Below are 22,425 nucleotides of genomic sequence, written 5' to 3'. Positions count from 1 at the left end.
ACGTGGTCTTTCCGTGAACAATGCGATAGACCCGGAAGTGTGTTCGGTGCGGTATGCATCTTTCGATGAGGCCGTCGCCATGTTGAATCGCCTGGGGCCCGGGGCGCTGATGGCAAAATCAGACATCGAGTCAGCGTTCCGGTTGCTCCCGGTGCACCCAGACGATCAGCGTCTCCTTGGTTTTATGTTTCAGGGTCGCTATTACATGGATAGATGTATGCCAATGGGGTGCTCCATATCCTGTGCCTATTTTGAAAAATTCAGTTGTTTTCTGTAATGGGTATTCACAAGGAAGACGGGTTTTCAGCATGTTATGCATTATCTCGATGACTTTCTGTTCTTGGGGGCAGCCGGGGATCCTGAATGTGGAAAGGCCTTACATGAATTTTGTGTCTTAATGAATCATTTTGGTGTGCCATTGGCGCCAGGTAAGACTGTTGGTCCCTCAACTTTGCTTGAGTTTCTGGGGATCGAGCTCGACTCGGAAGAAGGTTGTTTTAGATTACCCAGGGAAAAAGTGTTAAAATTCAGGACATCCCTTGAAACATGTATTCGTGCGACGAAAGTAAACCTGCATCAATTACAACAAGTGGTGGGCCAGTTGAATTTTGCCCTGAGAGTAATGCCAATGGCCCGCCCCTTTTCCCGCTCGATTGCACAAGCCATGGTCGGCCTGAAGGAAGGACATCACCGCACGAGGCTCTCGGCAGAGGTTCGCCAGGACATGCGCATTTGGTTGGCATTTCTGGCGGATTTCAATGGTCGAATTGTCTGGAACAAACCAGCGGTGTCCTCCGAGGAGCTGGGGCTTTGGACAGATTCGGCGGGGAGTATAGGTTTTGGTGCCATATTTGGTACACAATGGTCGGCTCAAAAATGGCCGTCATTGTGGCACGAGTGCGGGCTGACGAGTAACATTGCTTTTCTTGAACTCTTCCCTATTTTGGTGGCCTTGAAAACATGGCCGGAGGGGTTTCGGGATCACTCTGTGGTGTTCTGGTCTGATAACATGACTGTGGTTGAGTGTATCAATAGTCAGGCAGCACGTTGCAAATGGATTCTGAGACTGCTCAAAGAAATTGTGTTATTATGTATGCAGTTGAATGTGCTCTTTAGGGCAAGACATGTCCCGGGGGTACTGAACCAAGCGGCTGATGCGCTTTCTCGTTTCCGTATGCAGGCCTTCTGGGGTTTTCTGCCCACAGCGGACCCGGTGGCGGCACCCTTTCCCGAAGCTCTCTGGTCTCTCGGTGCCCCGAACTACAAAACCTCGTGGGAGAGAGTTTAGCACCCAGGACAAGGAAGGCATATGAAGGGGCGTTCCGTTCCTATTGGTCCTTTTTGGGTTCTGCTGGGGGGGAGCTTTGGGGACAGGAGAGCTTGTCGGAAAATTTTTGCTGTCTTTACATCAGGCAGGCAAATCAGTAGCTACGGCCCAGAGGCATCGGGCCGCCATTTCCTTTATGGCAAAGGCTCATGGGATCCAGGACCCGACAGCGTCTTTCATGGTGCAGAAAGCGCTACGTGGGTGGCAACGCCTTGAGGGTCGCAGAGTAGATGAGAGGCTCCCGATAGGTCTGGATAGGTTGGCCCTGTTATTGTCCGTACTCCCTGCAACGTGTTCATCCCAGTATGAAACAGTGTTATTCCGAGCCGCATTTGCGCTAGCATTCCATGGGGCTATGCGGGTAAGCGAACTAGTGGCGAAGAACAAGCAGGATACGATGGGGGGACTGTGCCGAGAGCACATTCAGGTCAAGGTGGAGACGATGACTGTCTCGTTTGTCAGGTCCAAAACCGATCAGGGTGCGATTGGGGACTGCATAATCATTCAGAGGATTCCCGGGTCTTCCATGTGCCCTGTTGTTTGTGTGGAGGAATATTTAGCGCAGAGGGTGGCATCATGGGGGGGGACCTTGTTGAGACACGCTGACGCCACCCCACTGACGAGGTTTCAGTTCCAGCGGGTGCTTGCGATGTCAATTTTGGCCGCGGGCTTGAACCCCGGCGAGTTCGGGACCCACTCCTTTCGGATAGGGGCTGCTACTGAGGCTACAGCCAGGGGTCTGAGTGTTGAAAAAGTAAAGCGTTTGGGGTGTTGGTCCTCGAACTGTTACAAAAGGTATGTGCGGTTGCACATGTTGTGAAGCTGTAATGATGTACTCACGCTTCTTGTTTTTGTTTGGTTTTCAGTTGCGCAAGCTTACGAGGCGGGGCGGACTGTGCAGTCGACCCGACACCTGGGGACCAGCGGTCAGACATCACCGGCTGCGAAAAAGGAGGTGTGGGTCGTGGGCCACTCATACGTGAGGCGTGCCGCGGACGTATTCAAGGCAGGTGACATGATTCACATGGCTGGGGAATACGGGTACAGGGTGACCTTCTACGGAAGGGGCGGGCTCTGTATTGACCAGTTTCAATCCTTTTTCGAGGGTTTGTTAGGGCGGACAAGGTCACCGCCGTCTATAATCATAGTCCATCTTGGAGGCAACGATTTGGTGGCCACTGGTAGACGACTTCTTCTTGAGGCAATGCTCTCCACAGTAAGTTGGTTGGCAAGAAGAGTTCCAGGGTGCACCATTGCATGGTCCCATATGATTCCACGGAAAGTGTGGCGGGGGGCTATTTCGGTTTCTGCTCTGAATCACTCAGTAAAGAAAGTAAATAACAAATTGGGTAGATTGTTTCGTTCAAGTACACTGCATTCTGTTCCGCATGGTTGTATCAAGGGGGACAGTATGTATTTGGGGGATGGGGTCCATTTGTCCCGGGTGGGCAATGAGTTACTCATAGGTGACCTCATAGCTTGGCTAAAGAGTTTAAACCATGACCTTTAGGCAGGAGTTGTTGTGGGGGGTCCGGATAGCCGGTCAACTATCCGGCCTGTGGCGGTAAGGTCATGATCGGTGAGCAGTAATTGGAAGATCCCTATGGGGGGGCGTCACCCATTACGGATGGGAACGCTCGGGGGAGGTGGCCATTGGCCCCTCAACGGGGAGGTGGTCCCTTCTAAGGATGGGCCGCCGGAAGGAAAGGAAAGGCGGTCAAGGCCCCTTCCTGGATAGGAGGGGCTACGGGCCCTCCTGGGGAATTTCCCGGGGCCAGGACATCTGCGACGGCAGATGGGGTAAGTTGTGTGGGGTTTGGGAGGGGGTTTACGCTACCTTTTAGACACCTCACACAAGTCCTCGGACGACCGTTAAATGGCGTCAAGTTCATTGGGGCCCCCGTCAAGTCAAAGGGAAATTGGTAGATGCTCTTGAGGTACGCCTCTGTGCGGTCGCCCCCCTCACAAGTGAGGGGGGTATTTCTGGTTTAGGGATCTGACACCGGTTACGACCTTGCCGTTGGCCCTTAACGTTAGGATGTACAATTTCAAGTCAAATGTTTTTGTAGGATGTTAGTTCGGCTAGGAGAACCTTTGTATTAGAGATCTGTTAAGGTTAGCCAAACATCGTAATGTGGAAATGAAATTGTACATAATATGAAACTGTTATTTTAATGTTTTAATTTTGTTTCATATTTTAATAAATACGGCCGGGAGGGTCACTCCCTCCCGCCTTCCAAAAGTTCAGAACCGTTTCTGGTTTCCCATCCTTGGGGTTTGTGTCGAGAGGGGGTGGCGGGTATCTCAGCCATATGGAAAGGGGCGACCATTCGGTCCCCCCGAACGTATGGTGGAGTACCCCGATCCCCCCGGGAGGCCATCTTGGGCGGGAGGCGAGTCTCGGCTGGTATGCCCGAAGCGGCGTAGCCGGGGCGCGCCTTTTTCCCGCCCTGGAGTGGGTTGTCCTAGGCACTGACGCGGACGGCCACGCCCTCGGAGGCAGGCGGAGGCGGGTTTACGCCCGCCCGAAGACGGATAAAAGGAGCAGCAAGTCAAGAAAGCATCCTCTTGTTCCTGTGCTCTGAAGCTGCACCTCCCCGCTGCACGTGAGCTCGAGACGGAACGAAGAGCCAATTTTGACCCACCCACCAGCCCCTGAAGACAGCAAGTTGTTTTTAAATAAAGTTTGGACATGGTAACCGTATTTCTTACAGGGTGTGATGATTGTTGTGTTATTTCAAGTATGCAATAAAGGAGAATGCTCATTTACAGTATGTTTGTTTTAAATAAAGTAATGTTGCACTAGTGTTGATCAGTAACCATACGTAACTAGTTATGATTGCCTTCTTTGTTTTTCATTAGTAATTTTTGCCATTTGTCGTATTTATTTTGGTCGGGCGGTAAGGTCATGATCGGTGAGCAGTAATTGGAAGATCCCTATGGGGGGGCGTCACCCATTACGGATGGGAGCGCTCGGGGGAGGTGGCCATTGGCCCCTCAACGGGGAGGCGGTCCCTTCTAAGGATGGGCCGCCGGAAGGAAAGGAAAGGCGGTCAAGGCCCCTTCCTGGATAGGAGGGTCTACGGGCCCTCCTGGGGAATTTCCCGGGGCCAGGACATCTGCGACGGCAGATGGGGTAAGTTGTGTGGGGTTTGGGAGGGGGTTTACGCTACCTTTTAGACACCTCACACGAGTCCTCGGACGACCGTTAAATGGCGTCGAGTTCATTGGGGCCCCCATCAAGTCAAAGGGAAATTGGTAGATGCACTTGAGGTACGCCTCTGTGCGGTCGCCCCCCTCACAAGTGAGGGGGGTATTTCTGGTTTAGGGATCTGACACCGGTTACGACCTTGCCGTTGGCCCTTAACGTTAGGATGTACAATTTCAAGTCAAATGTTTTTGTAGGATGTTAGTTCGGCTAGGAGAACCTTTGTATTAGAGATCTGTTAAGGTTAGCCAAACATCGTAATGTGGAAATGAAATTGTACATAATATGAAACTGTTATTTTAATGTTTTAATTTTGTTTCATATTTTAATAAATACGGCCGGGAGGGTCACTCCCTCCCGCCTTCCAAAAGTTCAGAACCGTTTCCGGTTTCCCATCCTTGGGGTTTGTGTCGAGAGGGGGTGGCGGGTATCTCAGCCATAGAAGCAAATGCAAAGACAAATGAAAATCCGGAAACAATTCCAACAATTGACAGAACTGCATCTGGCTACTTCATCAATTTCAATAACTTTTCTGAAGATCCAAGCGAGCATGAAGAAATGCCAACACCAAAAACTTTCAAAGAAAAAATAACTGAACTCTTTCATCAACTAAAAGAAACATATCAGATTTCACCACGGATTGAATTTTGGATTGTGTTAGGTGTACTTTTCTTCCTCCTTTGGCTCATCATGGTTTTATGTTTGGGTAGATTTATTGATGGAAAATTTAGTACAATGGACACAGCAAGTCAGAACATCAACTTGGTCCTAAAGCCTCACAGCTCCTCTCACATCAAGAAAAGAGAACTGTCACCAGTGAACATCACATCCAATCCAATACCCGGCGGGGTAGTATCGGACACAACAGATTATGACATCTATGGCCCGATTGAGCTCTTGAAATATCTTCATCAATTTAAGGTTTCCTTAAGTGACTTTGTGACACCAAGTACTTTCTCTGATGATTGGGACTTTGAAAATATTAATAATATGATGTCAGATTTAGTAATGTCAGCAAAATTTACAGAACATGATTATTTACAGGGTTCATTGAACTATGAAGAAATGTACTGTTTTAACCACTATGGTCATCACTATTTGCATAAATCTGCTCAGCCTAGAAATGTTTTAAACTATAATCAATGGGAACATTGTCCAACACCGCCAAAAGGGAGCTCTAAAACATTTTACGAGAAATTCACATACTTTTTTAGGGTTAAACAACAGTGATCCAGAAACGTATTATTTTAAAATGTTAAATAAGACAGGAATGAAAACAATGTTGAGAAATTCTAAATTGATTTATTCAGAAAAATGACAAAATGTCTACATTCAGTTTTGAATTTCGGAAAAACAATATTGAAACAAAAACAATCTGGGGTACAAAAGATTAGCAAGTACAAGGTCTAGAAGCATTATTTAGAGCCTGTATGATCCCAGAACAGATAATATTCCTGAATGACACCATTCAACAGACAACCTGTCTTGGATTAGCCAAGATTAAGGATTTAAACAAACCGTCTATTCCAAAGCCCATACCTGATTGTAATAGTACTACAGATATGGAGGTAGACGTATCCCATATTTTACACCAAAACAGAACAAATCCTGATTATAAAAAATGGTTGATCTGGCCCACAGACACAAATCACTGTCAAGATAGATTCCTGAACAAAACACAGGGGTTCAAACAGAACAGGCCAGACCCAAGATACTCCCAGAGACAACATCAAGGGATAGTAACAACATATAGTGTAGGAAAACTATGCCTTGAGTGGCTACAGACATCCACACTGCCAGAAATTTAGCAACACTTGACTTTACTTAAAGACGGTGCTGACTTGCGAGATTTCATAATTAGACCTCGCAAACAGTGTCAAAAACATTTCATATACGCCGTTATATACGCTATTTACAACGAAGCTTGGAAAGTGACGCAAATTGAAACAGCGGAAACAACACGAGAAATTGATCGTATAAATTTGGAAAAATCATTTTCTGTAGTGGACAAAGGGTTAACGACTCTGTCCTCCAGAATGTATTCCCAGACAGCATTGTATTGTTTTCTATCTTTAACCTTACTGATAAACTAATCAGTTTGGCACAAAAAGGAGCAGACTATACGATACTGAGCATTGAAAAACTTGAGAGATTGCCATTGACAATGTCAGAGAGACCTGTCATTGAATGGATAATACACGGAATAATTACAATTCCGATAACAACTTTCCAGTTCCAGTATTGCAAAAAATATATACCGGCAGGCATGTATGAAAGGTTGGTTAAAGGATACATCAAATCAACCTAGGAATTACCTTACACTCACAGTTGTTGGAGTGGGGGGGATAAAGAGGTGTTCATTAGTGGTAATAATTGTAAGAAATCACTAAGCAGCACACTAATGTGTCAAGGTATTAACTTGCATGGAGCCTGCGAGGGTTCATCAAATAACCTTTCATGCCACCTGCATGGCACTCCTGCAACACAGATAGAGCCTTTTTTCAGACAACTTTCCAACGGTAGCTACATTTTAATGAATGATCGCAGCTGTTGTGGCATGGCGCCCGGTAAGCCTATATCGTAACCGTCACATCCAGGGTCGTTTGCTGAATGCAAGTATTGTATCCAACAAGCAGTCCAGACATGGAGGCAACACTTTGGCCTTCTCTGAATATCTCTTCTATTCGAATTGATACTTTAAGCAGAATGAAATCTATTCTTTTACAATCGTCTGTGCCTTTAACCTCGTCCAAAGAGACGTATGATCTGCAAGTTGCAAGGACAGCGGCAGAGATACATTCCCTATTATCAACAAATTGCCCCGTACAGTTCATAGAAGTGTTAGGTCAAATTTTGAACATGTCTGATACCAGTGGCATCGCACATGTATTTAAGACAAATTTTTTGGGACCGTTAGCACCCTTTTAAGCAGTCTTGAGCATCTTCCGGAATTTTGTGCATTCGTTATTCGGCGGCCTGCCTCTTCTTTTGGGACTCATAGCAGGAATTTTATTTTTGTTCCTTCTGCTACGATATGGCAAGCCAAGCCACAGACACAACGGCAGCTACAATGGAAGAAACGGTACTAGCAATACGCTACCGGGACCGAATCACTAAAGTGCTCGGATTTGCCCGGCTAAGAGATCTATGTGCAACCTGGTTTCTTTCATTCAGACCAATCTGGCAAGATTGCATCTTACCTGTGCTTCGATGTCTGCTATGCGGAGAAGAATGCGTGTTAGACATCTGTCTTACACTACCATCAGCAGTACCAATGGATATCGATACTTTGCTAGGTCCGGTAACGACTCATGCAACGTGTTGTCCCCATTGGCTACCAATTCTGATGACGGCATTCGTTGAGACTTCACCATCACGATTAGGTGGCGGTGAAGTACGAGATGAAAGTGGCACCACACAGGTACAACCTTCTGTGAGCATTGCTTATCTTGACATCAATGATGGCAATCACTCTCACATATGCACAATTTCAGCTTTTTCGAACTTGGTCGAACTTTCACCTACTGTTGTAGACCAATTTTTCGCAAGCCTATCTGATATGATGTTCTCTCCTAACAACGAGAATAACTTTTAAAACAATGAGCACACAGCGTTCCCTGAACTCTGAACTTCAGTTTTTTTTTAAAACGACACTACTAGGAACAATTGGAACTATTTTTCCCCTGGAAGCGAAATTATTTTTCCCACACTTCCAAAATATTTACCTTTTTTTTGGCACAAGGTACTCTGCTTAAAGTAGAACTACTCTTAGAGAGCAGAGCTTCTATCTTTAGGAACTCTAGAGACAATATTTACCTCAGCCTCTAGCATATGTACAGTATTTTTATAAATATGTGATGAAATGGTGTCGACCTTCTTTTCTGTATTCAGAGCCATTTCATAAATGTAATTTTCGCAATTCATTCAGCCTATACTTATATGCGTTATCTGAATGATACAACTGCTTATAAGACGTACAGTTTAATACTCATTTTCGTGTATATACCATATACCATTTCAAATGCAATCAATGTATTTTGGGGTGGGCTGGAAATCACATGCATCGTTATATGTTTATTGATTAATATTTTAGTAATGATAGACATAATACGTGGAGTGGGTGTTGTGAATCGATCTAGGACCCTAATTAAATATTCCAGATTCATGCCCTTATGTGGTTATAATAAAACATATCCTTATAAAGGCATAAGAATCATGTCCATATTTAGTAATAGCCCATGCAGTCCAAATACGGCAAGGCTACTTCCTTAGACTCCTAGAAAGTACAAAGTGTTCTTAAACAAATCCAAGCCTCCAGCAGCCCGGGGATTCCTCCTGCTTCAGTATTGATTTGTTCTAGAACTCCTGGAGTTCAGAAAGAACTGTTAGTTCTTAGTGACGTCTTTTGTCCATCCTTACGTCAAACACGGCACCTTCCAGGTATAAATATACCCACATCCGCCCAGTGTGGTTTGGAGCAGAGCGGCTATCTGGGAGATCGAGTCCTGAGAGAGAGATACAAGACCTCCTTCATTCTAGATACTAAGGTACGGAGCTGATTAAACCCTTGAGAGAATTCTTGATTCAGATTCTTGGCAAAATAACCAACTTAACTTAAACTGCTACTCACTTACTCCTTCCCATGTATTAGGCTTAGGTCAGGTACACCGGGGTAGGCGTAGATTAGAAGCACCAGTTGAGTACGTTAGTCAAATGTTTATGTGTATGTATATATTTTAACCATTTTATAATATCACATGGCTAAGAAACCATATCAATGCTTTTACAGTATTATTTCATAATACTCCTTTTACTGTACACAATTTACTTCATGCTAAGTATTGCAACTGTGTTTGCAAAAACAACAGGTGATGGACCGAATGAGGATCAATGTCACACATTCAACCCAGTCAAAAGATCTGGGTCCTAATCCATCGTTTTTTTGCACTCCACACCACCCTGGGTTAGACAATGGCGATATGCAAATCAGCTCTGACCCTGTGCCCCATGGGAACAGTCCAGTCCGAACTACAAAAGCCATGTCCTTCCCAGAACGGAATCAAGCATCCGAGGACCGGACCGGTTTCGAGGTAACACCTCTCATCAGCCCGGCTAGCTTGACTCCAGTGGTGTGGAGTGCCTGGGACCCACGTCTGGGCATCCCCAGTACACTTATAGCGAGTTTGCAAAAACAACAGGTGATGGACCGAATGAGGATCAATGTCACACATTCAACCCAGTCAAAAGATCTGGGTCCTAATCCATCGTTTTTTTGCACTCCACACCACCCTGGGTTAGACAATGGCGATATGCAAATCAGCTCTGACCCTGTGCCCCATGGGAACAGTCCAGTCCGAACTACAAAAGCCATGTCCTTCCCAGAACGGAATCAAGCATCCGAGGACCGGACTGGTTTCGAGGTAACACCTCTCATCAGCCCGGCTAGCTTGACTCCAGTGGTGTGGAGTGCCTGGGACCCACGTCTGGGCATCCCCAGTACACTTATAGCGAGTTTGCAAAAACAACAGGTGATGGACCGAATGAGGATCAATGTCACACATTCAACCCAGTCAAAAGATCTGGGTCCTAATCCATCGTTTTTTTGCACTCCACACCACCCTGGGTTAGACAATGGCGATATGCAAATCAGCTCTGACCCTGTGCCCCATGGGAACAGTCCAGTCCGAACTACAAAAGCCATGTCCTTCCCAGAACGGAATCAAGCATCCGAGGACCGGACCGGTTTCGAGGTAACACCTCTCATCAGCCCGGCTAGCTTGACTCCAGTGGTGTGGAGTGCCTGGGACCCACGTCTGGGCATCCCCAGTACACTTATAGCGAGTTTGCAAAAACAACAGGTGATGGACCGAATGAGGATCAATGTCACACATTCAACCCAGTCAAAAGATCTGGGTCCTAATCCATCGTTTTTTTGCACTCCACACCACCCTGGGTTAGACAATGGCGATATGCAAATCAGCTCTGACCCTGTGCCCCATGGGAACAGTCCAGTCCAAACTACAAAAGCCATGTCCTTCCCAGAACGGAATCAAGCATCCGAGGACCGGACCGGTTTCGAGGTAACACCTCTCATCAGCCCGGCTAGCTTGACTCCAGTGGTGTGGAGTGCCTGGGACCCACGTCTGGGCATCCCCAGTACACTTATAGCGAGTTTGCAAAAACAACAGGTGATGGACCGAATGAGGATCAATGTCACACATTCAACCCAGTCAAAAGATCTGGGTCCTAATCCATCGTTTTTTTGCACTCCACACCACCCTGGGTTAGACAATGGCGATATGCAAATCAGCTCTGACCCTGTGCCCCATGGGAACAGTCCAGTCCGAACTACAAAAGCCATGTCCTTCCCAGAACGGAATCAAGCATCCGAGGACCGGACTGGTTTCGAGGTAACACCTCTCATCAGCCCGGCTAGCTTGACTCCAGTGGTGTGGAGTGCCTGGGACCCACGTCTGGGCATCCCCAGTACACTTATAGCGAGTTTGCAAAAACAACAGGTGATGGACCGAATGAGGATCAATGTCACACATTCAACCCAGTCAAAAGATCTGGGTCCTAATCCATCGTTTTTTTGCACTCCACACCACCCTGGGTTAGACAATGGCGATATGCAAATCAGCTCTGACCCTGTGCCCCATGGGAACAGTCCAGTCCGAACTACAAAAGCCATGTCCTTCCCAGAACGGAATCAAGCATCCGAGGACCGGACCGGTTTCGAGGTAACACCTCTCATCAGCCCGGCTAGCTTGACTCCAGTGGTGTGGAGTGCCTGGGACCCACGTCTGGGCATCCCCAGTACACTTATAGCGAGTTTGCAAAAACAACAGGTGATGGACCGAATGAGGATCAATGTCACACATTCAACCCAGTCAAAAGATCTGGGTCCTAATCCATCGTTTTTTTGCACTCCACACCACCCTGGGTTAGACAATGGCGATATGCAAATCAGCTCTGACCCTGTGCCCCATGGGAACAGTCCAGTCCGAACTACAAAAGCCATGTCCTTCCCAGAACGGAATCAAGCATCCGAGGACCGGACCGGTTTCGAGGTAACACCTCTCATCAGCCCGGCTAGCTTGACTCCAGTGGTGTGGAGTGCCTGGGACCCACGTCTGGGCATCCCCAGTACACTTATAGCGAGTTTGCAAAAACAACAGGTGATGGACCGAATGAGGATCAATGTCACACATTCAACCCAGTCAAAAGATCTGGGTCCTAATCCATCGTTTTTTTGCACTCCACACCACCCTGGGTTAGACAATGGCGATATGCAAATCAGCTCTGACCCTGTGCCCCATGGGAACAGTCCAGTCCGAACTACAAAAGCCATGTCCTTCCCAGAACGGAATCAAGCATCCGAGGACCGGACCGGTTTCGAGGTAACACCTCTCATCAGCCCAGCTAGCTTGACTCCAGTGGTGTGGAGTGCCTGGGACCCACGTCTGGGCATCCCCAGTACACTTATAGCGAGTTTGCAAAAACAACAGGTGATGGACCGAATGAGGATCAATGTCACACATTCAACCCAGTCAAAAGATCTGGGTCCTAATCCATCGTTTTTTTGCACTCCACACCACCCTGGGTTAGACAATGGCGATATGCAAATCAGCTCTGACCCTGTGCCCCATGGGAACAGTCCAGTCCGAACTACAAAAGCCATGTCCTTCCCAGAACGGAATCAAGCATCCGAGGACCGGACCGGTTTCGAGGTAACACCTCTCATCAGCCCGGCTAGCTTGACTCCAGTGGTGTGGAGTGCCTGGGACCCACGTCTGGGCATCCCCAGTACACTTATAGCGAGTTTGCAAAAACAACAGGTGATGGACCGAATGAGGATCAATGTCACACATTCAACCCAGTCAAAAGATCTGGGTCCTAATCCATCGTTTTTTTGCACTCCACACCACCCTGGGTTAGACAATGGCGATATGCAAATCAGCTCTGACCCTGTGCCCCATGGGAACAGTCCAGTCCGAACTACAAAAGCCATGTCCTTCCCAGAACGGAATCAAGCATCCGAGGACCGGACCGGTTTCGAGGTAACAGCTCTCATCAGCCCGGCTAGCTTGACTCCAGTGGTGTGGAGTGCCTGGGACCCACGTCTGGGCATCCCCAGTACACTTATAGCGAGTTTGCAAAAACAACAGGTGATGGACCGAATGAGGATCAATGTCACACATTCAACCCAGTCAAAAGATCTGGGTCCTAATCCATCGTTTTTTTGCACTCCACACCACCCTGGGTTAGACAATGGCGATATGCAAATCAGCTCTGACCCTGTGCCCCATGGGAACAGTCCAGTCCGAACTGCAAAAGCCATGTCCTTCCCAGAACGGAATCAAGCATCCGAGGACCGGACCGGTTTCGAGGTAACACCTCTCATCAGCCCGGCTAGCTTGACTCCAGTGGTGTGGAGTGCCTGGGACCCACGTCTGGGCATCCCCAGTACACTTATAGCGAGTTTGCAAAGGTACGGAGCTGATTAAACCCTTGAGAGAATTCTTGATTCAGATTCTTGGCAAAATAACCAACTTAACTTAAACTGCTACTTACTTACTCCTTCCCACGTATTAGGCTTAGGTCAGGTACACCAGGGTAGGCGTAGATTAGAAGCACCAATTGAGTATGTTAGTCAAATGTGTATGTGTATGTATATATTTTAACCATTTTATAATATCACATGGCTAAGAAACCATATCAATGCTTTTACAATATTATTTCATAATACTCCTTTTACTGTACGCAATTTACTTCATGCTAAGTATTGCAACTGTGGCAATTCATTTCTCTTGCATGAGAAAGAAGACTGCTCAATAAATAACACCTTTTATTGAAAATGCCCTGTCTTACTATTTCTCTGCACTCTGGTGAAACTAAGCATGCACGACTGACTGAGTGAAATAGTTGTCTATTGTTTTCACACAACTCTAGAGATACACTCTTTATTCTGAGGGTGAGAAGTTGTCATGTTCTATGGTTGTCAGAAGCTAATCCCTTCTTGTCTAAATCAGAACGGTTAACCCCTGACTGAACATTCGAGAAAGTTTCTAGTGAACTCTGAGCTAGCTGGCAAAAACTTAAGTCTAACATAGTCAGTAGAGACCTAGATGACCTCAGTCCTACGTCTATACTACTGTTTATATTATTCCAATGTGCAGAGCCTATTGGGAATATAGGAACTACACAACAAAGCTAGCACTGTCCAAATGAGTTTAAATAATTGCATTCTCTATAGTCATGAAATTATTGTTGCTCCGCTTGCGCAAAGCATACAAATTGTGCAATAAGTTCCAACAATTAAGATCGGACTTTGATGTGAAACATAATGGTGAATTTATTAAGAAACTACAGGTCTGTTGTTGAGCTCTAATATTTTGTAGTTCTCACGTGACACGGGTGGTTGTAAGTTTAAAATGGCTGATGTAACTTCATTGAATTGTTAGAGAGCAAGCCTGCTGTGCAGGCGAAATGCGCCTAACATTATCGGCTGACAATAAAACAACATTTTTGGTGCAAGGACATGGCGTCGACTTTCTTGTAAAGAAATGTGGCAAAATATATATATATATATATATTCCCCTATGTGCTCTGGTAACGGCTGTTACCAGAGCATGGAGGAGAAAGTTAAAGACCGCTGCCCCCGTACTGCAAATCTAGGAGTAGCAGGAAGCACCCCCGAGACGAAAGGAGGCATATCAGGAAACTCCCAGCAAAGCCTGGTGAGTCAGAAGACCCACAAAAGATGCCAGAGTTATCCTGATAGGAGACACCTTCGTAGCAAGTGCAGGAAGAGGGGAAGCCAGTTAGAAATCCACACTCTGCAAGCAGTGTGCTACGTAGAGACTGGCGGTTTCTGGCTACAGTGACAAGATGTAATTGGACTGTCGTAAATATTTAATTTACCGTCTTAATTTCTATGCAGGTAAGTACTTAATCAATAATAACTCAATCGGAAAGAAAAAAACAGAGTCCGTGGTGTTAGAGTTCTTAGGGGTTTTTATTCCTTAAAAAGGAATCGTTCCGGAACTGGATATCATGTTCCCGCAACCACAAGGGGTTCAGGAAGGGATAGAGCAATATTTTATTGACAATACATAGCTTATATACTTAAATTACATCATAGAAACCAATATAGTAGGCGTAACAGCTGAGAGAAGACAAGATAACAGCATCCACGTGTTAGTAGTACGTAATCAGAAGGCGTGAACTAGGCGTGAACTAGGCGTGAACTAGAGGTGTGTGCTTGAAACGTCACAGGTAGGTGTCATAAGTGGGTGGCACAAAACAGAATCTTGCAATGTCAGCAGAAATCTGAGGCTTGGATGCGCGCGCAGCTGTATGACGTGTGATTGACGTGAAACTGAAGGGTGCTGGGGACTTGACATTTAAACTAACGGAAAGAGACAGAAGTCTGGCGTGTCAGATCAACTTGTGCTTCTATCATATCTGATATCTGATGTTTAGGAACTGAGCTATCTGGGCGGAAAGGTCTCTGGGGCAGAAGCTATTCTATACTGACTGTGAGTGCGTGTATAAGCGCCTAAGTGTCTGCCTGAGAAGCGTGGGGGCATGGGCCTTCCATGGGAGCATGGTAACAGAGGCTATGAATTATTTGCAAAGAGACAGCGTGGGCGGGCCCTTTCGCTCTGCAGCTGGGGGATGTTTACTTAAACTAGTAGGTAGGAATGCATTTTCGAGGAGCGGACCAGATAATTCGAAGGTTGAAGTCAGTCTTGGCAGGCAGCAGGCTGAGCCAAGCGCGGTGAGCCGCGCTGGAAGTAAGGCAGAGTTCACGGGTTCAGAGGCAGCCTGGGCTGAGGTTTTCAGAGTCAGAAGGCAGGGAAAAAGGCTCGATGGCAGGATTCAGGGCCTACCATGCCAGAGCTGAAAAACGTGTAAAGTACACTTCAAAAAGACGTTGGCATAGCATACTTAGGAACGGACTATTCAACCCATTCAGGGTGGGTCTGAAAGAGGACATGTTAACGTTGGACGCAAACGTATTTGCGTCTTCATAGCTGGCACAGGAGGGTTACATGCACTTTAAGCTGGTACATGGAGACGGTGGGGTACACGATAGGGAACATAACTTGACCAAAAATGTATATTTCCTCATTCCCTCCTTGTTCCCTACGGACCCTTCATGATACATCGATCCTCATGAATAGATCAGTCTGTTCTTGTAACATCATTTGCTTGTCTTTCTTTCTTTGACGGTTTGAGAGGAAACTGGAATGTTCAATACATGATGTGGCACATAGTCCACAAATCGCTGGCCCACACTGTAGGCACAGGCAGCAACTGAATACTATGACAAGGGCAATGCCTAGGAAGGATAGGATCTTCCATCCCCAAGCGGTCAACGTTGTCCAGAACCAACCGGACCAAGTCCAGGTGCCTGGATTCTGATGTATCAGATTTGCAATTTTATGAAGACGTGTAATAGCTTTGTATACAGATGGCGCGTTTTCTGTAATGAAAACACAGCAACTTGACCCGATGACCTTACAGGCTCCACCTCTATCTGCCAAGATGACGTCAATAACAAGACGATTCTGAAGGACAACAACCCGCATGGCGGACTGCTCTTCGGTTAAGTTACCTAAGGCGGAGGCAGTTTCATTCACTACTGCTTCAAGTGTTCTAGTTAATCTGCGTATGAGTTTACTATTTTGGACAGGGCCTAAGAAGAAAAAGAATCCTTTATTGAAATCGGTGTATTGTTCCCATGCCGTTTCTGTGTAGTCGACAAGCGGGAGATCTCTTCGGAGTCTATCCTTTACTAGATTTGTATTTCTGTGATAATCAGGAGGCGCTAGAAAAACAGGTGGCAGAAGGAATGCAATATAACAGGTACCATCCCAATCTGGAGGTAAGCGTATGTATGCGGTATGACCACAAACAAAATAAGAATGACGGGTAGCTCTAAAGGACGATTTACCTTGATCACTGAATTCGACCACAGTAGTACATTTACTATGACCTAAGTGTACTGAACCTTTCTTACTGACACATAATTCACCAGTGACTGGTAATACTGACATAGCGGGGAGAACTGGTGCAGCTTCGGATTCAACAGTAAGAATCATAAGGTTAATTGTGTAATTACCTAATCCATATACTTCATTTTCTAGATCAGTTCCTATTCTAATGGGGAGTCCCTTCTTATCAGGGTAACAGACATTGAGCAGAACTAAGTTCAAGTTTCCCCAAACCCAGCTCCCTTTGAAAACAGCAATATCAGGATCTAAAGAATTAATTATTTTAAACCATGCACCACAGGAGCCATTGTGTGTAAACGGGTACGGAAAGAGGGGCAGAGCTCCCTTGTATTTTTGGTAGGGAGGGAGTCGGCCACATATCCAGCAGTTTGTAGCATTGTTAGTCTGATGGGAATGATGTAACATACTAATGAATGTGTTGTTGCGCAGCGCGAGTCTGTAAGAAAGTTCATGTGGAGGTAACTCACTAAAAGAATGCTCAGCAGAAACATTGTAAGCAGATTGTTCACGTTTGAAAATAGGGTAATAGATAGGAAGCAGTATACTTGCAACAATATTCAGAAAACTTAGAAAGAACAAAATTAATAATGTCACTATACAGTGACTACGCAGTGATTTGCAATATGTATGTTTCTTGAGTTGTCTCTCTCTCTCTCTATCTCGATCTAGGGGATACATGTCAGAAACTATTAAACCGATTCACCTAGGGGAGGACTTAAACAATTAAACTGTCTGACTTGCTAGATCGGAGTTTTAATTTATACTCCTCTTGGGGAGTTTTCTCTCGTTCGGAAATTTTAAAGTCACTAGGCTCAATACAGTCTTTGGAGGGGGTGGACGAGTCTGGGTCTGGTTTCAGTTCGTTGCATTGTTTAATATGACTCGTGTGTATCCACCCCTTTCTGCCTTCCACCTTTACTGCGGTCCTCGTAGTAAGAAGGACGGTCTTCGGCGCTCTCCAGCGGGGCTCCAGCAGACTTTTCCTGTCGAAGTTCCTAATCAAGACGGTATCGCCAGGATGGACATCATGCGACTTTACATCAGTGTTGTCAGGGAAAGCTGCGGCAACCTGTGAACGACATGATTGGAGTGCAGACATCAAGGAGGCAAGGTAATCTGTCAACATGTTACAATCAACATCAGTAATTTTCTTAGGAATGGGCGTCCCCCACATATTCGGTGGTCTGCCAAAGACCACTTCGTACGGGGATAGTCCTGATCTCAAGTGGGCAACCATTCTCATGTAGAACAGTGCAACTGGAAGGGCGACTATCCAGTCGACCCCTTTCTCTTTACAAACTTTTGCAAGACGGGTCTTTAATGTCTGATTATGCCTTTCTACAAGGCCTGCGGCTTCGGGATGTCGGACACAATGGAATTTCCACTGATATCCTAACAGTAAGGAAACTTGTTTCATTAACTCGGATGAGAATGGCTGTCCGTTATCTGAGTACACGACACGAGGCAAGCCGTACCGTGGGAAGAATTCTCGAACCAGCTGCTTGGCAGTGGTCGGAGCAGTGTAATCTGGGACTGGATATGCTTCGGTCCAACGGGAAAGTGCACAAACAATTACGAGGACATATTTGAGTCCTCGACAACGGTCCATCTGGATATAATCCATCTGGAGGACTTCAAAAGGGTGATCGGGAGGATGAAATCCACCTTGCTCTACAGGAACGCTTTTACCTGGATTGAACTGACAACAGATCATGCAAGTACGCACTTTCTGTTTTGCTGCTGCTCGTAAGTGTTTGTTGTACCAGAGGTTCTGTAAACTGTCTAACATAGCTTTTTCTCCCAGATGTGCAGGACTATGTGCTGTATTTATCATGATGTGAACCATTGAGTCAGGGAGAAACCATGTAGATTTTTCCTTCGTGACCCATCCTTGATCTGTCTGAATCCCTCCTAGTTCAGTCCATTTCTTTATTTCATCTGGAGTGGCATGCATCTGGATATCGATTACATCTAGGGTGGGATCCCTGACTGTCATACACTGTGTCGGTACTATTGTCTTTGTCATATCAGTAGTCTGGGTGTGAGTTACTGCTGTATGCTTTGCTGTCTGGTCTGCCAGGTCATTACCCTGGGAAACAGAATCTGTAACTTTAGTATGTGCTTTACACTTCATGACTGATATGCCCGAGGGCAAATGTATTGCTTCTAACAGTGCTTGAATGAGGGGACCGTGTTGGATCTTGGCACCGTGAGAGGTCAAGAAACCTCGTTCTTGCCATAACATTCCGAAGTCGTGTACAACTCCGAAGGCATAACGGGAATCAGTGTATATGTTGACATTTCTGTTCTTGGCTAGTATACAGGCTCGGGTCAGAGCAATAAGCTCTGCCGCTTGAGCGGACAGTGTGTCAATACGATGTGTTTCTTTAACTTCAGTTTCAGTGGTCACTGCATTTGCGGCCACTAATTCTCCTGTACTTGTTCTCATACATGAACCATCCACATAAAGTGTCAGGTCTGGATTTGTCAATGGAACATCTGTTAAGTCTCGTCGGGGCTTTGTTACTGCATTAATGATCTCTATACAATCATGCGGGCTGGATCTGTCATAATTGTAGGTAACAATGTTGCGGGGTTCAGAATGCTGCAGCGTCTGATTTCTATGTGTGGCTGAAATAGTGTTAATTCGTAACCTGTCAGTCGTGCTATAGTCAAGTGCTGAGTCTGGGTTCTGTTTAAAAGAACCTCTACAGAATGTGGGACTTGTACTGTTAATTGATGTCCTAAAACAATTGAGTCGCTCTGTCTGATTGCTAGCGCTGTTGCTGCTACTGACTTCAAGCACGCAGGGAGTGCCTGGGCTACTGAATCCAATGTACTTGAAAAATAAGCGCAAGGCTTATGTGATCCTGCTTGGTCTTGAGTGAGGACAGACAGTGCTGTGCCATCACGTTCTGTAACAAAAAGTGTAAAAGGTTTGCTGTAACATGGTGTCGCTAAAACTGGTGCTTGGCATAAGGCTTTCTTTAATTCCTCAAAGGCTTGTGTGTGTTCCTGAGTCCAAGGGAGGACAGTCGAAGTCGCTGCCTCTCGTGTCGTTAACTGAATGAGTGGTTTAGCTAGAAATGCATACTGGGGAATCCATTGCCTGCAGTACGAGGTGAGGCCTATAAAGGCCCGCACTTCCTTTTGTGTCTGGGGTTGTGGCATATTTACAATCAACTGAATGCGATCGGGAGTGAGCTGTCTCCCCACTTTGGACAGCAAGTGACCCAAGTACACAACTTGCTGAACACAGAATTGTAGCTTCGAAGGAGACACCTTGTGTCCCTTGTCGGCCAAAAAATGTAAAACTGTCAGTGATGCTTGTTCACATTCGTGTTCACTTCGTGCGGTGATCAGCAGATCATCGACTTATTGCAGTAAGGCGGTGTTAACTGGCATTGTGATACAATCAAGTTGTCTTTTCAGTGCTTGGCTATAGATGCTGGGGCTTTCTGTGAATCCTTGAGGTGCGCGTGAAAATTTGAAACTTCGTCCATTTAAACTGAATCCGAAGAGATATTGGCTCTCCGGATCAATAGGTACACTGAAGAAGGCGTTCTTGAGGTCAATTACAGTAAAGAACGTTGCTTCTGAATCAATAGCAGTCAATAGGGAAGAGATGTCGGGAACCACAGGATACTGTGGAATAATGCATTTATTCAGTTCTCTTAGATCAATCACCAGCCAATATACTGGCGGTGCATTGGGGTCAGTACGTTTAAGAATCGGAATGATAGGGGAATTGCAGATATTGGAGTCGGTCTATACGACCACTCCTTGGGCAATGAGCTCTTCAATGATTTCCAGTAAAGCCACTACAGCATCGGGTGGTAACTTGTATTGTCTGATTCTGGGTAAAACAACACCTGGTTTGAGTGTAACACGGTACGGTGTAATGTGCATACAACCTACATCAGTTGGGCCCTTTGCCCACAAGTGATCTGGTACATTTTTCAATCTGACATCAAACTCTCGTAATACATAATGACCCTTGAAATCCCGCAGAAAGAGTCTAACTCCCTCCGGGGAACAACATATTATGGCTCCTAGAGCCTTCAATGTCTTTATTCCTAACAGATTTTCTGGACATGATTTCGTCAGTAACAGGTCTGTAACACGTGATAAGGGACCCACAGCCAGGGGAACGGGTTCTGATACCTCATTTACAATAGGCTGTCCTGAAAAACCAAGGGAAACATTCTGTGAGCCTGAGAGGGGTGCCCCTGGGACTTCATTATGGCTGATTGTTGTGCGGCTTGCCCCTGTGTCAATTAAAAACTTTCTGTCTTTTCCCAATACTTGACTGATCTACAGGAATTTCAATAAGAGGCAAGCCACCTTCCCTCTCTAGGCTGTTTCATGTGTATCGTGGATAATCGGGGTAAGCGGACTGGGCATACTGGTACATTTGTTGTGAAACTTGCTGAGTCGCGGCAATGGGCTGTGGCTGTGGTACCGCTACTGTCTGTGCTGTATGAGATGAAGCATGCATAGGCTGCGTATTCTGCATGGGCTGTACATTCTGTGAAGTCTGTTGCTGGGCATGATCTTGTCTAGGCGGATGCGGGAACATATTCGGAGCTTACGAAAGTGTTATATCGATGTCGTTGTTCTAGAATTATTTGTATTAACTTGGTACTTAGACCTCTCCATCTGTCCATGAGTAGTGCTTCTAATGTATCGCGTAAGGGACCTGGATCAGAATGTTGGTTTCTGTATAACGTGAGGAGGTGCTGAATCATGTATACACCTGCTAATTTCTGCTCGTCTGGGGAGAGGTTCAGGAATGTCTGCGCTACTGTGTCATCATTATATATGTTCGGATTGTCAGCCCATAATACTGCTGACCGGGCTAGTTCTTGTTCATCCATAGAGTTGAGTACATGGTACCCTATTCGGTCTCGAAGCCTTTTATCAGTCTCCTGGAACTGATGTTCAGGAGAATTCGGTTTTGTTATGCCAGAGAGAAAAACTCTCTTGCTTTCCGGACAAATGCCTTTCCTAAGGTAAGCTCCCTTACCTACATACGCTATCGTGTTTGTAGTTTTTTCTGGATCTTCAGGTTCTTCCTCCTCCTCGGAGGAGGCTTTTTCTTTCTCTTTTTCGTGTATTTCTATCACTGCTTTTCTTATTCTCTTGTACATACTGGCTATGCAACCCCCTTTATCATGCTTTCCTTCAGATATATTTTGGCCCCACTTGTTGAGTGCATCTAATTCATCCTGTTCTGTCCCAGGCCTGTCTCGTTCTCTGATTAGGCAATTTATAAAAAAACATAGTATATATGCTTGAATGTCAACTTTCTGATGCGCCATGGCATCCTTAATACTTTCAGGGTCCTGCCCAGTCTGGACAAAGTGATATATTCTATCTAGGTGCTCTTTCATTCCGGATAATAACAGTAGGTAATCTGCAGCATGTCGTAAGCGTAGTGATGCTAAAAACATCCTATCGTCTTTACCGGGTACTGGATCTTATCTGCAAACTTGGAGCGGTTCTTTGAGTATGTCGAGACGGGGTGATTGGATTATAAAAGGATTCTGCATATCCCTAAGGTGTAATCTGTGTGTTGGGGGCGGGGTCTGGTGACCCCCGGTCGCACCTCCTGAGACGGAAGCATGGACATTATTTCTCTGTGGAGTCTGTATCTGTACTTGAACTTGTCTTTTAGTAGGATCAGGTAGAAGCGGTTTCGGTAGATTAATTTTAGGTGCGGGAAGTGGTGGAGGTGGTGGAGCAGGGGGAACCTGTTGTGGTACTGGCGGAATATGATCTTGGAGCGGGTTACCACCTCCGTCCCCGTCGGTAGGCAGGGCGCGGACAGGTAGATTGGTGTAAGCGGGAGCTACATCCTCTAGATA

Source organism: Lissotriton vulgaris, chromosome 3_1 (genome assembly GCF_964263255.1).
Source record: "Lissotriton vulgaris chromosome 3_1, aLisVul1.2, whole genome shotgun sequence".
NCBI classification, from domain to species: domain Eukaryota; kingdom Metazoa; phylum Chordata; class Amphibia; order Caudata; family Salamandridae; genus Lissotriton; species Lissotriton vulgaris.
Note: the sequence above shows the minus strand (reverse complement) of the source record.